The following is a 10,794-nucleotide window of genomic DNA, read 5'->3' on the forward strand; positions in this document are numbered from 1 at the left end:
CTTCTCATTCACAACCTGGAAATGTTTGTGGAGCTTCCCAAACCCTCTGGGGTTCCTTTCATGGAGGGTAAATCTAGAGCTTTCTCTATCCTGTTGGCATCCTGTGCATAGATTCCCACTCTTTTCTGTCTCTGCATTATTCTGGCCAAGTGCTCTGTTATCAACGGCCCCTGCGCTTTGGGCTCTAAGCCAGCATCTCTCTCTCTCTCACACACACACACACACACACACACACTCTCACCTCGATCCTGCTTCTGCCCCCCTTCTCCCAAGGTGCAGCTAGGAATGAGGAGTTTAGCGACCCTGGGAGGTGGCACAGACCTGGGAGGGCACACAGCATGTCTTTCACATCATGGAGTGCCTTTGGCTTCTTCTCAAAAAAAAAACCAGAACACTCCACATCTGTTCACACAAACCTGGTTCAGCCACATCTTCCTGATCTGTGTGCGTGCCAGTGCTACTGTGGGGCTCAGGGCCTGCTCCACTGCTGTTGCGTGGAGGACCTCGCCGCACTGTGCCCCGGGTGTTGATCCCAACTAGCCCAGCACACTGTCTCCCTGCTGGCTTGATCCTCCCACACACAGGAAGAGCCAGCCTTCTTGCGGCCACATCAGCCCTGAGCGCCGATGCTGGCGGCAGGGGACACACGGTGGGCATGGAGAAGGGGAATGATCTGGGGGTGGTGAGTTTCCCAGTGACATCAGAGTCATCCCCGAAACGCCTCCCCTCTGCCTTGGTCTGCAGTGTGGCAAACTGGCCCGCAGATGGGGCAGACTCCCAGCTGCGGCCGCAGCCGGCCCCGCCTCCATAGGGCATGGGGCATTCGCACCGTGGGGCCCTGGAGCTGGGGGCCTTCAGCAGCCTTCTCCTTGGCCTATTTCAAAATAGGGTTTCAGTTCCTCAGCACTTCAGCTCTCCTGTGGAAAAACTGACCTGCCAGCTTCTCTTTCCGGGTACTTCCGTAAATGCTACGAACACAGAAGCTGGCTTCAGCCCGGGGCAAGGCTGAGTCTCTCAGCCAACACTGTTCCTGTTCCTATTGGGTCAGTGACCGACTGTCTTGTTTTAAGCAAGCTAATAATGGGAAGGGCTGGATTTACCCAGAAATAACCCGAGGGGCTTTTTTTCCCTCATGCCTTGCTCTGCAGCCAGCTTCTCTCTCACTCCTCCCCACTTCCTGCTCTGGAGCACAGCTGCCTGAGCTGCTCTCAGGTCCCCTAGTGGGTTTGAGGCTTTGTCCTCCCTTTGGGCTTTTATGGCCATTCTCTCTCAGAATCCAGCATCGTCCTCATCCCAGACTCTGCCCTTAGCTGTCCAGGAAGCCCTTCCCAGATCAGGCCCCTCCTCCAGCCATCAGCTCCTCTCTGGGCCAGCACCTGTGCCCCGCTCTCCGTCACAGAACCTGCCTCTCGCTTTGATTCTCCCAGAAGAGCAGGAGCCTAGCATGGCAGAGATGTTATGTTTATGCCTCACCGCTTGTTTCCAGCACAGATCACAAGACTGCATGCTGCAGGAGATTCATAAATGGCTGTTAAATTATTGAATGAGTACAGAAAGCCTCATGAAGTCCAACAAAGTCAACTTTCCCAGAGTTGTGTATACACAGCCGGAATAAATCATGGAAAAGTCTGTAGGGGCCAGGGACGTGACTTGGCTGAGGGACACTGGTCAGTGGAGTCTATGGGGCTTGGGGACACATTCTTCTTCCGGCGGGGCAGCTTTTCTGGTGTTTCATGAGAAGCCAGAAATCTGGATTTTTACAGGGTATAGTTCATTTTAAAGTTGGGTGACTGTGGTGGACACAATCACTGCCCCTGGACTGACCGTGTGATAGTTCCCTTGCAGCTCCTTGCAGCCACAGGGCCATGTGACTAGCTCTGCAAATGGAAGTGCTGAGTGTCACTCCCAGGCCAGCGCATCTGGGCCAGCGTGTGGCCCCGCAGCTCTCCTGTTTCCCGCCATGGTGACCTGGAAAGCCATATAACCCAGTTAGTATAGCTTCTTGATGGTCAGCCTGGGTCCTAGAGTATCTCTGGGGACCAGAGGCCTCTGCCAATCCACAACAGATGTGGATGGGGGAAGAGAAATAAACCTCTCTGTTTCAGGGATTTGTTACTGCAGGATAATCTAGTTTATTCTAACACAATAAATAATTCAATTAAAATGAATATACATGTCAATGTATGGCAAAAACCACTACAATATTGTAAAGTAATTAGCCTCCAATTAAAATAAATTAATTAATTAAAAAATGAATGTGTATATATATTTTTAACTTCCCAGGTCGTGTTAGTGGTAAAGAACCAGGCTGCCGATGCAGGAGACACAAGAGATGCCCAGTTTGATCCCTGGGTTTGGAAGACCCCCTGGAGGAGGGCACGGCAACCCACTCCAGTACTCTTGCCTGGAGAATCCCATGGACAGAGGAGCCTGGTGGGCTACAGTCCATAGGGTTGCAAAGACTTGGACATGACTGAGCGACTTAGCACTCATGCATATGCATATATATGTAAAGCTTGCAGATACATGACAGTTTATAACACTTCATGCTTTCACTCTCCACAGCCTGCGAGGAATATGCCCATTTTGCTCTATTTAGTAGGGACACTTCTAAGTGGAATTCTCTTCTAAGAGAATTCTCTTCTAAACAGTGATTAGTTATTAATAGAAGATGCTTCTTAAAGTGTTCTGGGCTGGGAGCTGCTAAAAACCCATATAGCTTAAGTTGCATGCTTTTTCCTCTCTGGGTCTTGATTTTTCCATCTGTACAATGAGAATATTGATTTCCATTGAGTTAGAAATTTTCTTAGCTGTGGAACTCTTCATTCAAATGGAATATTTATGCAGATTAGATTAAAGGGGGTGTTCTGGCTGAAGGTGAGGTGGGTGGCGGGGAGGCCCCATCCATGGCTTTGTCCACGTGTGTGCTCATTGCTAAGTCATGTCCGACTCTTCGGGACCTTCACGGACTGTAGTCCACAGGGCTCCTCTGTCCATGAGATTCTCCAGGCATGAATACTGGAGTGGGTTGCCTTGCCCTCCTCCAGGGGATCTTCCATCTCTGGATAATATTGTGCTGCATGACAGAGGAGATGTTCTCCGCACTGGGCTTCTGGAATACACTTTACCCTAGACAGCCTGCTTATTTAAAGGACACGATTAACAAGCTGAGGGACACCAGCTGGGGTTGGCAGCTCAGAGGGAATCAGGAGCAAAGTGCAGAAGGATCCTAGATGACACAGAACGAAGTGAAAGGAGAAGGTGGCTTGTTGAGTAAACAGCTTCTGTGTCAGGGAAAGAGAATGGAGGACACCATCCCAAGTAAGGGAAGGAGGGATGTAAGGAAGGCTGGCGGAAGCAACAAAGCTGCTTCCAAATTGCCGGGCGAGGCCTGAGCCTTACAGGGCTGGAGCCTCCACGCCAGGGAAAAACCATCTTCTCTTCTTTGAGAGAACCATAAACTGCTGTGTCCTCTGACATCCATCATGCGTATGGCCTGAAGCCACTCTCATGGTCTCTGATTCTTACATGTCTCATCCCGTGACTCCCAAGTTGGCCACTCCGTCATCTCCTTGCATTCCAGACCTGAGCACTGGGGTCACTTTAGAATTCCACTCCAAATGTCGATACTGTGTTTGTGCCTCATTTACCCGACTGGAGGTTGAGACAGTTTTCATTCCCAGGGTCTTGTCCAGTTCTCAAGTGAGCTGCACGGGTACCTACGAGGCACCCTATAGATAACTTAAATGAGAGCTTGAGAGAGAGCGGGGACACAGGCCCAGGAAGAAAGCCAATGGAGATGTCTCTCTGTTTGGAACATGTTCCTGAAACCTCCCCTTAAACACTCGCTGTCCTCATGCATTGGGCAGGACTTAATGAATCTCCAATAGAATGTTTTTCTACCTTTTATAAAAAGCATGATCTTATCTTTCAATAAAACCCCAGGAGAAGCCTAATGCACAAACGGGCCGCTCTGGTCGAGGGTGGGGTCAGGGAGAGGGTGGGCTGGCCCGCCGCCCTGGCGCAGTCTGCAAAGTACAGAGTGAGATGCAGCTGGGCAGGCCAAGCCCTGTGGCTCTGCGGAGCCCAGCTTTCTTTGTCCTGGCTGGCTCCCCTCCCCCAGGCCCCAGGGCACACAGATCAGGCTCCACTCTTGCTTCCCTGGCTGGAGGAGACTCTGTCCCCAATCCAAGGACTCAGGCTGCAGCCCAGGTTCCCTGTCCCCAGAGGAGGGGCCCCAGGGCAGCAAGCCAGCCATGGTTACCTGTCCCAGTGAACAGGCAGGGAATTGTTTTCGCTTTCCACTTCAGTAGCTGCTCTGCCAGCCGTGAGGAGGGGCCGTGAGGACAGTGGGCCGGCTGCCTGCCCTCCCCATTGTCCCTGGTCTTTCGTTTGGAACAAAGGCCACTGGAGGTTTTCAGCTGCCTGGTTTGGACCATCTTTCCTCTTTGGGGTTGTGGAGCCGGTTATCATGGGAGAAGGCAGATGGCTCTTCAGGCCATCACTATAGCCCACTTCCTATGGGCCAAGGTCTGAAGCAGAAAAAGAAGGCTAATGCAGTGGTGTTTTCCTGAGGCTAAATCCACTGCATCGGAAAGCCTTTGATTTCAAGATGATGTGCTTCCCACAATGCCCCCTCTTTCATAAACTTGTGGCAACAATAGATGGTCATTGTCCTCACTTGGCAGAAGGAAAATGTTATCAGTGTGCAAATTAAAATGTGCTGAGGATGTGTGTGAAATCTGAATGCTTGGTAACCTCTGCTCTTACGTCTTATAAAATCACTACTCTGATGTTCCTCCTTGCGTGGGTGCTCAGCTGTGACTGACTCTTTGCGACCCCACGGACTGTAGCCTACCAGGTTTCTCTGTCCATGGAGTTTTCCAGCCAAGAATACAGGAGCGGGCAAGCAGGATGAAATTTAAATATGTTAAGGAGCATGACACGATGAGCCAAAGAAAAGGGACAGGGCGTGAGGGGCACGGCTGGGAGCCTCTGAGCCCAGGCTACTCAGACCAGAAGGAGGAAGGCGGTTCTCAAGAAAAGAGCAGGTGCTGGGACACTGCCATGCATTCCTGGGAAGCCCAAGGCCCCTGTTCTGCAGCCCAAGGCTACAACTTTCGATCACCAGCCAGGGCCAGCAGGAAGGTGGCAGGGAAAACAATGAACCTTTAAAAGGGCCCTCGAGAGCACCTGTTAGCCAGCAAATGGCAGGAAGTTGGCCAAGGAAGAAATTGTAGTGCCTGCTGGTACCAGCTGCCCCTGATAGGGGGTCTGGCCAGACACAGGCCACTCCCAAGCAACAGATTTTTTCCAAGAGAGCCAGCTGTTGGGATGCGGGTGGTGAGCAGGAACACAGCAGCTGCAGCTCCCGTCCCCTTCCACACTTCTATCTTGGCTCTTCCTCTCTCCTCCATCTTCACCCCACCCTGGACTTGACCACACCCTCCCCGCCCCAGCCCTGGTGGCCGGGAAGCCCACGGGGACATTGTGCAGTCCAGCTGGAGTCGGGCAGAGCAGGAGAGGCCACTGCAGAGCCACTGGCACCTCTGCTCACCACCCTCTCCTGGGTCCATCCTCTGACCCTGGCTCACCTTTACTGTATCCTCTCCTCCCCCAAGTCTTGGCCTTCCACCAGCTCTCTCGCTCAGACCATCCCAACACCCAGTCCTCCATGACACCATTGACCTTCCTCTGAAGAGCCGAGCCCTCTGCACTTAGGCAGCCTGGTCCTTCTCGTAAGCTTTCTGACAGCTCCCACTTAGAGGTGGTGCTACACCCAGACTCCTGCAGCCAGATCTCCGGTTTCTGTCCTTGATTTCAAAACATGGCAACCTGGGGCAAGAAAGCACTTCCAATCCTCCTGCTCCCTCTCACATATACGTACTCCCTGGCCAAAGTCCTTACATACACCTCTTCCTCCTCAAACTGGACCCGCCCCTTGCCTATGGAAGAAGAAATCTAAGGAAACAGGAGGGCTTCCCAGTGGCATTAGTGGTTAAGAACCTGCCTGCCAATGCAGGAGACATGAGAATTCAATCCTAGGTAGGGAAGATCCCCTGAAGGAAGAAGCAGGAAATGGCAGCCCACTCTAGTATTCTAGCCTGGAGAATCCCATGGACAGAGGAGCCTGGTGGGCTACAGTCCATATCATCACAAAGGGTCAGACACGACTGAGCACACACTCATAGAAACAGGAATCCTTGCAGCCGTGCTTTTTGGGCCAAATAGCTACTCAGAATGATCACTGACCAATATCCCTCTGACCTGGGGTTAGAGGGGCAGGCCCTCCTATTATTAAGTGCCAAGTGCTGTGGGGCAGCACTGACGCTCTCTATTGCTGCCCCCACCCCCTGCTCCCTGACGCGCCCTCCCGCCCCAGCCAGCGCTACCCACTGCACCACACCTGCGTACCGCATGCAGCTGCTGAAGGCGGCTTCCTGCAAGACTCGGTTCAGCTCAGAACCATGGGTCATGGATCCCTTTGGAGTCTCTTGAAAGCTTAACACACTCTCTCCAGAAAAATGCCTGTGTGCGCGTGAGTGTGCACACATGCACACATGAGATCTGCATACCATTGCAGGGGATCGGTAAACCCTTATCCATGTGCCCCGGGATCCCTAGGTCCCAGGTTAAGAACTTCTGCTGAATGCGTCGCAATAAGAAAGAGGAGGCAAGGGGGCGTCCCAGAGAGAAGGCAGGTGTGAGCTTTGCTCGGGCATTGGCTGATGATTTCAGCATGCTGCTGCATCTCTTGGGCCTCAGCTTAGCCAGGATTGTAGCCAGGCAGCTGGACAAGAGTGTCTTTAGGTCTCTTTCCAGCTCTGCAGCTATGGGGCTGTATGACACCTTCACTTCTACCCTCCAAGGTCAGGCAAGGCTGTTGTTGTTCTTGTTGGGTCACTAAATTTGTGTTCAACTCTTTTGTGAACTCATAGATTATAGCCCACCATGCTCCTCTGTCCATGGGATTTCCCAGGCAAGAACACTGGACTGGGTTGCCATTTCCTCCTCCAGGGATTTTCCCAACCTAGGGATCGAACCTGCGTCTCTAACACCACAGGCATATTCTTTACCACTGAGCCACCTGGGAAGCCCAAGGAAAGGGGAAGGGGCTCCAAATCTCTTTCAGCAGTGCATCCTGGGGAAGGAGGTCAGAAGCCAAAAACAGGAGGGAGCCGAATGCAAGTTCCCCTTTAACAGGAGTGAGAAATCTGCCGAAGCTTCGGAAAGTGCAGCCGCTTCCCATTTGATTTTGATTTACTTTAAAACAACTTGAAAATGTTTTCTTCAGTGTACTCTGTGGCAGGGTAACCACCAGCCTTTGCAAGAATCTGGATTTAGAGCTCTGCTCTGGGATTCTGATGCTGAAGCTGAAACTCCAATACTTTGGCCACCTGATGCGAAGAACTGACTCATTTGAAAAGACCCTGATGCTGGGAATGACTGAAGGCGGGAGGAGAAGGGGACGACAGAGGATGAGATGGTTGGATGTCATCACTGACTCAATGGACATGAGTTTGAGTAAGCTCTGGGAGTTGGTGATGGACAGGGAGGCCTGGCATGCTGCGGTCCATGGGGTCACAAAGAGTCGAACATGACTGAATGACTGAACTGAACTGAACTGGGATTCTGTAGCTGTGTGACCTTAGGCAAATCCCTTTCCTTCTCTGACCTTCAGATTCCTCAGTTGAATCACTGACTGCTGTGAAGGTGAATGAGGGAACAGGTAAGATGGGCTTCACCCATGATAAACAAAAGTTCCCAGCAGAAGTCTGAATGGAGTCCAGGGCTCCAGAGGGACAGTGAGGCTCTGATACAGGAATATGGTACTCAGAGAGGATGACGGTCCTCAGCAGGAGCGTCTATGAGCCATGGTATTTGGCTGAACTCACTCGCAAAACCAGGGCCCAGTCCAGAGTGTGTTCTGTAGCTCCCATAGTCAGAGCCTCCCCTTTGAGCCTCTGCATTTATAGAACCTGAACTATAACACATGCCTGAGTTCTGTTCATATTCTGTTGTTACGGGTCATTGTCCAGCTGACCCTGACCCAGGGGGACTCTGGACCTTTGCTCCATTCTCCAGGCCACCTGCTGGAGTCTCCTGGTGGAAATACGGCTCCACCCATCTTACTCCCTAATCCCCCACCCCCTCCCCTCCCCTCATCCCCCCCCACCCCCACCCTTGTTTTCACACTGACACTTTAATCTGTGGTCTCAATCTCACTTTCCCTGCAAAGTCTTGAACCACCAGCACTACGCACAGAGGGGATAATGACAAAAACTAATGAAAATGTACTGACAGCAGTGAAACACGACCCGTAACAGCTTCCAGCCAGCAATTTTTTGACCTAGGGCTAAGGCATTCATATTCTCTTTCTTCCTTCCCCTTCCTCCCCTCTCCCTCCCATCCGTCACCCCCTCCTTAGCACCTCCCACCCTGCTGGCAGCAGCTCAGGAATTACTCCAGGGAGTTGGAGGCAGGCAGATCGATCGGCATTTTAGTTGTTGTTATTGTTTACTCATGGCTTCTGCCAACAAATCTTGATTGTGCCGTGAGCAGTTAAAGAACAGAGAAGCCTGTGAGGGTCCTTCTTGCAAGTGTAAGTGCACGGCTTTGGAGTCCAACTTGCTGTTCAGTCACTAAGTCATGTCCCACTCTGCAGCCCATGGACTGCAGCGTGCCAGGCTGCCCTGTCCTTCCCCATTTCTGGGCACAAATTCCAGACTCCCAGCCCTCACCTGTTATGACCGTACTTAATTCCTCTGTGAAGTGGGTTATTAAAGCTTTTTCAGTGTTTTAAGCAAACACTGTCACTGGCCTAGGACTAACCCTGGTGCGAGAGGTCACACACAGCCCTCCCCCAGGGCTGCGACAGATTAATAAAAAAAAGGCATCTGTCCAGAGTGGGAAGTGCAGGACAGTCAGGAGCACGGTGCAAACAGGGTGCTGAAGTCATTGGGGGAAATGAAAGAAATCTGGCATAATAAGCCCTGGCTAAAAATTCTGACCCTATCCCTGACTCATCCGGGTAAAACCAGACAACTCTGTAACTTTTCAAGCTTCAGTTTTCTCATCTGAAGATGAGGACACTGAAAGTATCAAGGCTGTGGGAAGTGTGAGAGACATATTGTGCTAAAACTCTTAGCACAGGTCTGACAACAAGGCAAATCCTCTGTAAATAGCGATTGTGAGGCCCTACTGCTGCTATTATCTCGGTGTTCGTGGTCTTCCATTCATGAAATCTGAGGGTTGTGGCTGAGGCACTTCCAGCCTCTCCCCCCGGTTCTAAGATCAATGCTGCCAGGATATTGGCCAAGATGAAACAAGGTGGGCAAAGGTGTAGCCGGCGGCCGCGCGCACCTGCTTCGCTCAGGTTCTTGCTCCTTAAGTGTCCTCTCATTGGAGCAGGTGCCTGGCGCAGTGCCCACTCTCAGCGTTGGGCCCGAGGCCCAGAAAGTGCCAGGCTGGCAGAGGGAGGGGACTTAGCACGAAGCAGCCACAAGTGCCTAGACTCCAGAGCCCCTGGCTGGGGAAGGTCCTGGGCTCGCGCGGTGGAGGGAGGTCGGAGCTCCGCGGACGCCCCATGCATCACTCACCGACCACTCATCGCGCAGTGCAGAACCCGCTGCCGGTGCCTTGCCCTCGCAGTCACCCGAGATGCCTCCGCAGCGCCTACTGCCCGTCTTCCAGGACTTGGAGCGTCAGGCCCGCCCCTCCCCGCCCCTCGCCTCGCTCCGGCCAATGGCACAGCCCCGTTACTCCCTTTCCGCCCCGCCCCCAGGCTCTTCCCGCCCCTCCCCGCCTCTCGCCCAGCTCTGGCCAATGGCATCACGTCACCTTGACGGACCCGCCCAGCCTCTGGCACACCCGGGAAGGTAGGGGAGGTGCCGAGGGGACTCGGGGAAGGTTTGGGCATCGGCTGTGTGGGCTGTCCCGGGACCACCCCGAGGGCGCCTTAGGGAGACTCAAGAAGGAAGCAGCCCCGACTGGGTCGGCAGGATCAAGCATGCGGGCCAAGCTCAGGAACCCTGCTGGAATAGACACTCGGGTTTCCAACAAAGGTCGCTGTGCAAGCCCCGCAATTCCTAGTGTGCCTGTCATGAGAGAGGAGGTTATCAGTAGAACCCGAACGATGTTAGCTTTTGCTCAAGGGCCACCCGTCTGTAGTTCGGCTGCAGGGTTGGCGTTGCCTCTCAGAGCTTCACCGCCTTTAAGAAATCAGATCCTCAGATGATGAAGAGGAGACAACTTCCCTGCCAGTTACCCCGCCTGCTGCAGGAGAATTTATCTGCGCGGGGGCAGAGTGACCACGGCCTTTTGGGCAACTCGAATAGTTCAGTAATTCTGGGGTGTGGGGGTGGAAGGGATGGAGAAGGGGTTGACAAAAACAATTCCGATTTCTGTTTCATACCTCCATCCCAACCCTGACCTTGGGACTTCCCCTTCCCTCCCCCCAGCATGAATCATTTTACTTTCTTCTCAATCTGTGGTTCCTAATATTTTTAGAGTCATATGGCCAGTTTAGAATGTGATATGGACCTTTTAGAAAAATGCAGGTTCCCACATAGGCAAAAATCAGCCTGGGATTTGAGTCTATGAGCCTCTGGACCCCATTTGAGGGAGGCTGTACTAATCCTTGTTGTTAGGGCTGCTGGATATGGGGTAAAGAGATTGGGCTCTACCATCGACTTCCTGCATAACCTCGCCCTGTTGCAATGGCTCTGGGCTTCAGTTCCCCCATCTGTAAAAATCAGGGAGCTAAAGATGACCAGGCCAAGGATCTTTCAGCTC

At 52.6% G+C, this 10,794-nt stretch overlaps 1 protein-coding gene across 4 annotated transcripts in view; it reads right to left on the bottom strand.

Annotated features, from left to right (window-relative positions):
• The window catches only part of RASSF4 (Ras association domain family member 4), a 33,850-nt gene extending 24,142 nt beyond the window's left edge, over positions 1–9,708 (bottom strand). For 3 of the 4 annotated variants that reach the window (XM_061405741.1, XM_061405738.1, XM_061405740.1), the window contains exon 1: positions 9,600–9,708. The gene's annotated coding sequence lies outside the window, so the exon portion shown is untranslated. The remainder of the gene's footprint in view (positions 1–9,599) is intronic. The other variant, XM_061405739.1, reaches the window with a different exon arrangement.
• Positions 9,709–10,794: the final 1,086 nt, after the last annotated feature.

Source organism: Bos javanicus, chromosome 28 (genome assembly GCF_032452875.1).
Source record: "Bos javanicus breed banteng chromosome 28, ARS-OSU_banteng_1.0, whole genome shotgun sequence".
Lineage (NCBI taxonomy): Eukaryota > Metazoa > Chordata > Mammalia > Artiodactyla > Bovidae > Bos > Bos javanicus.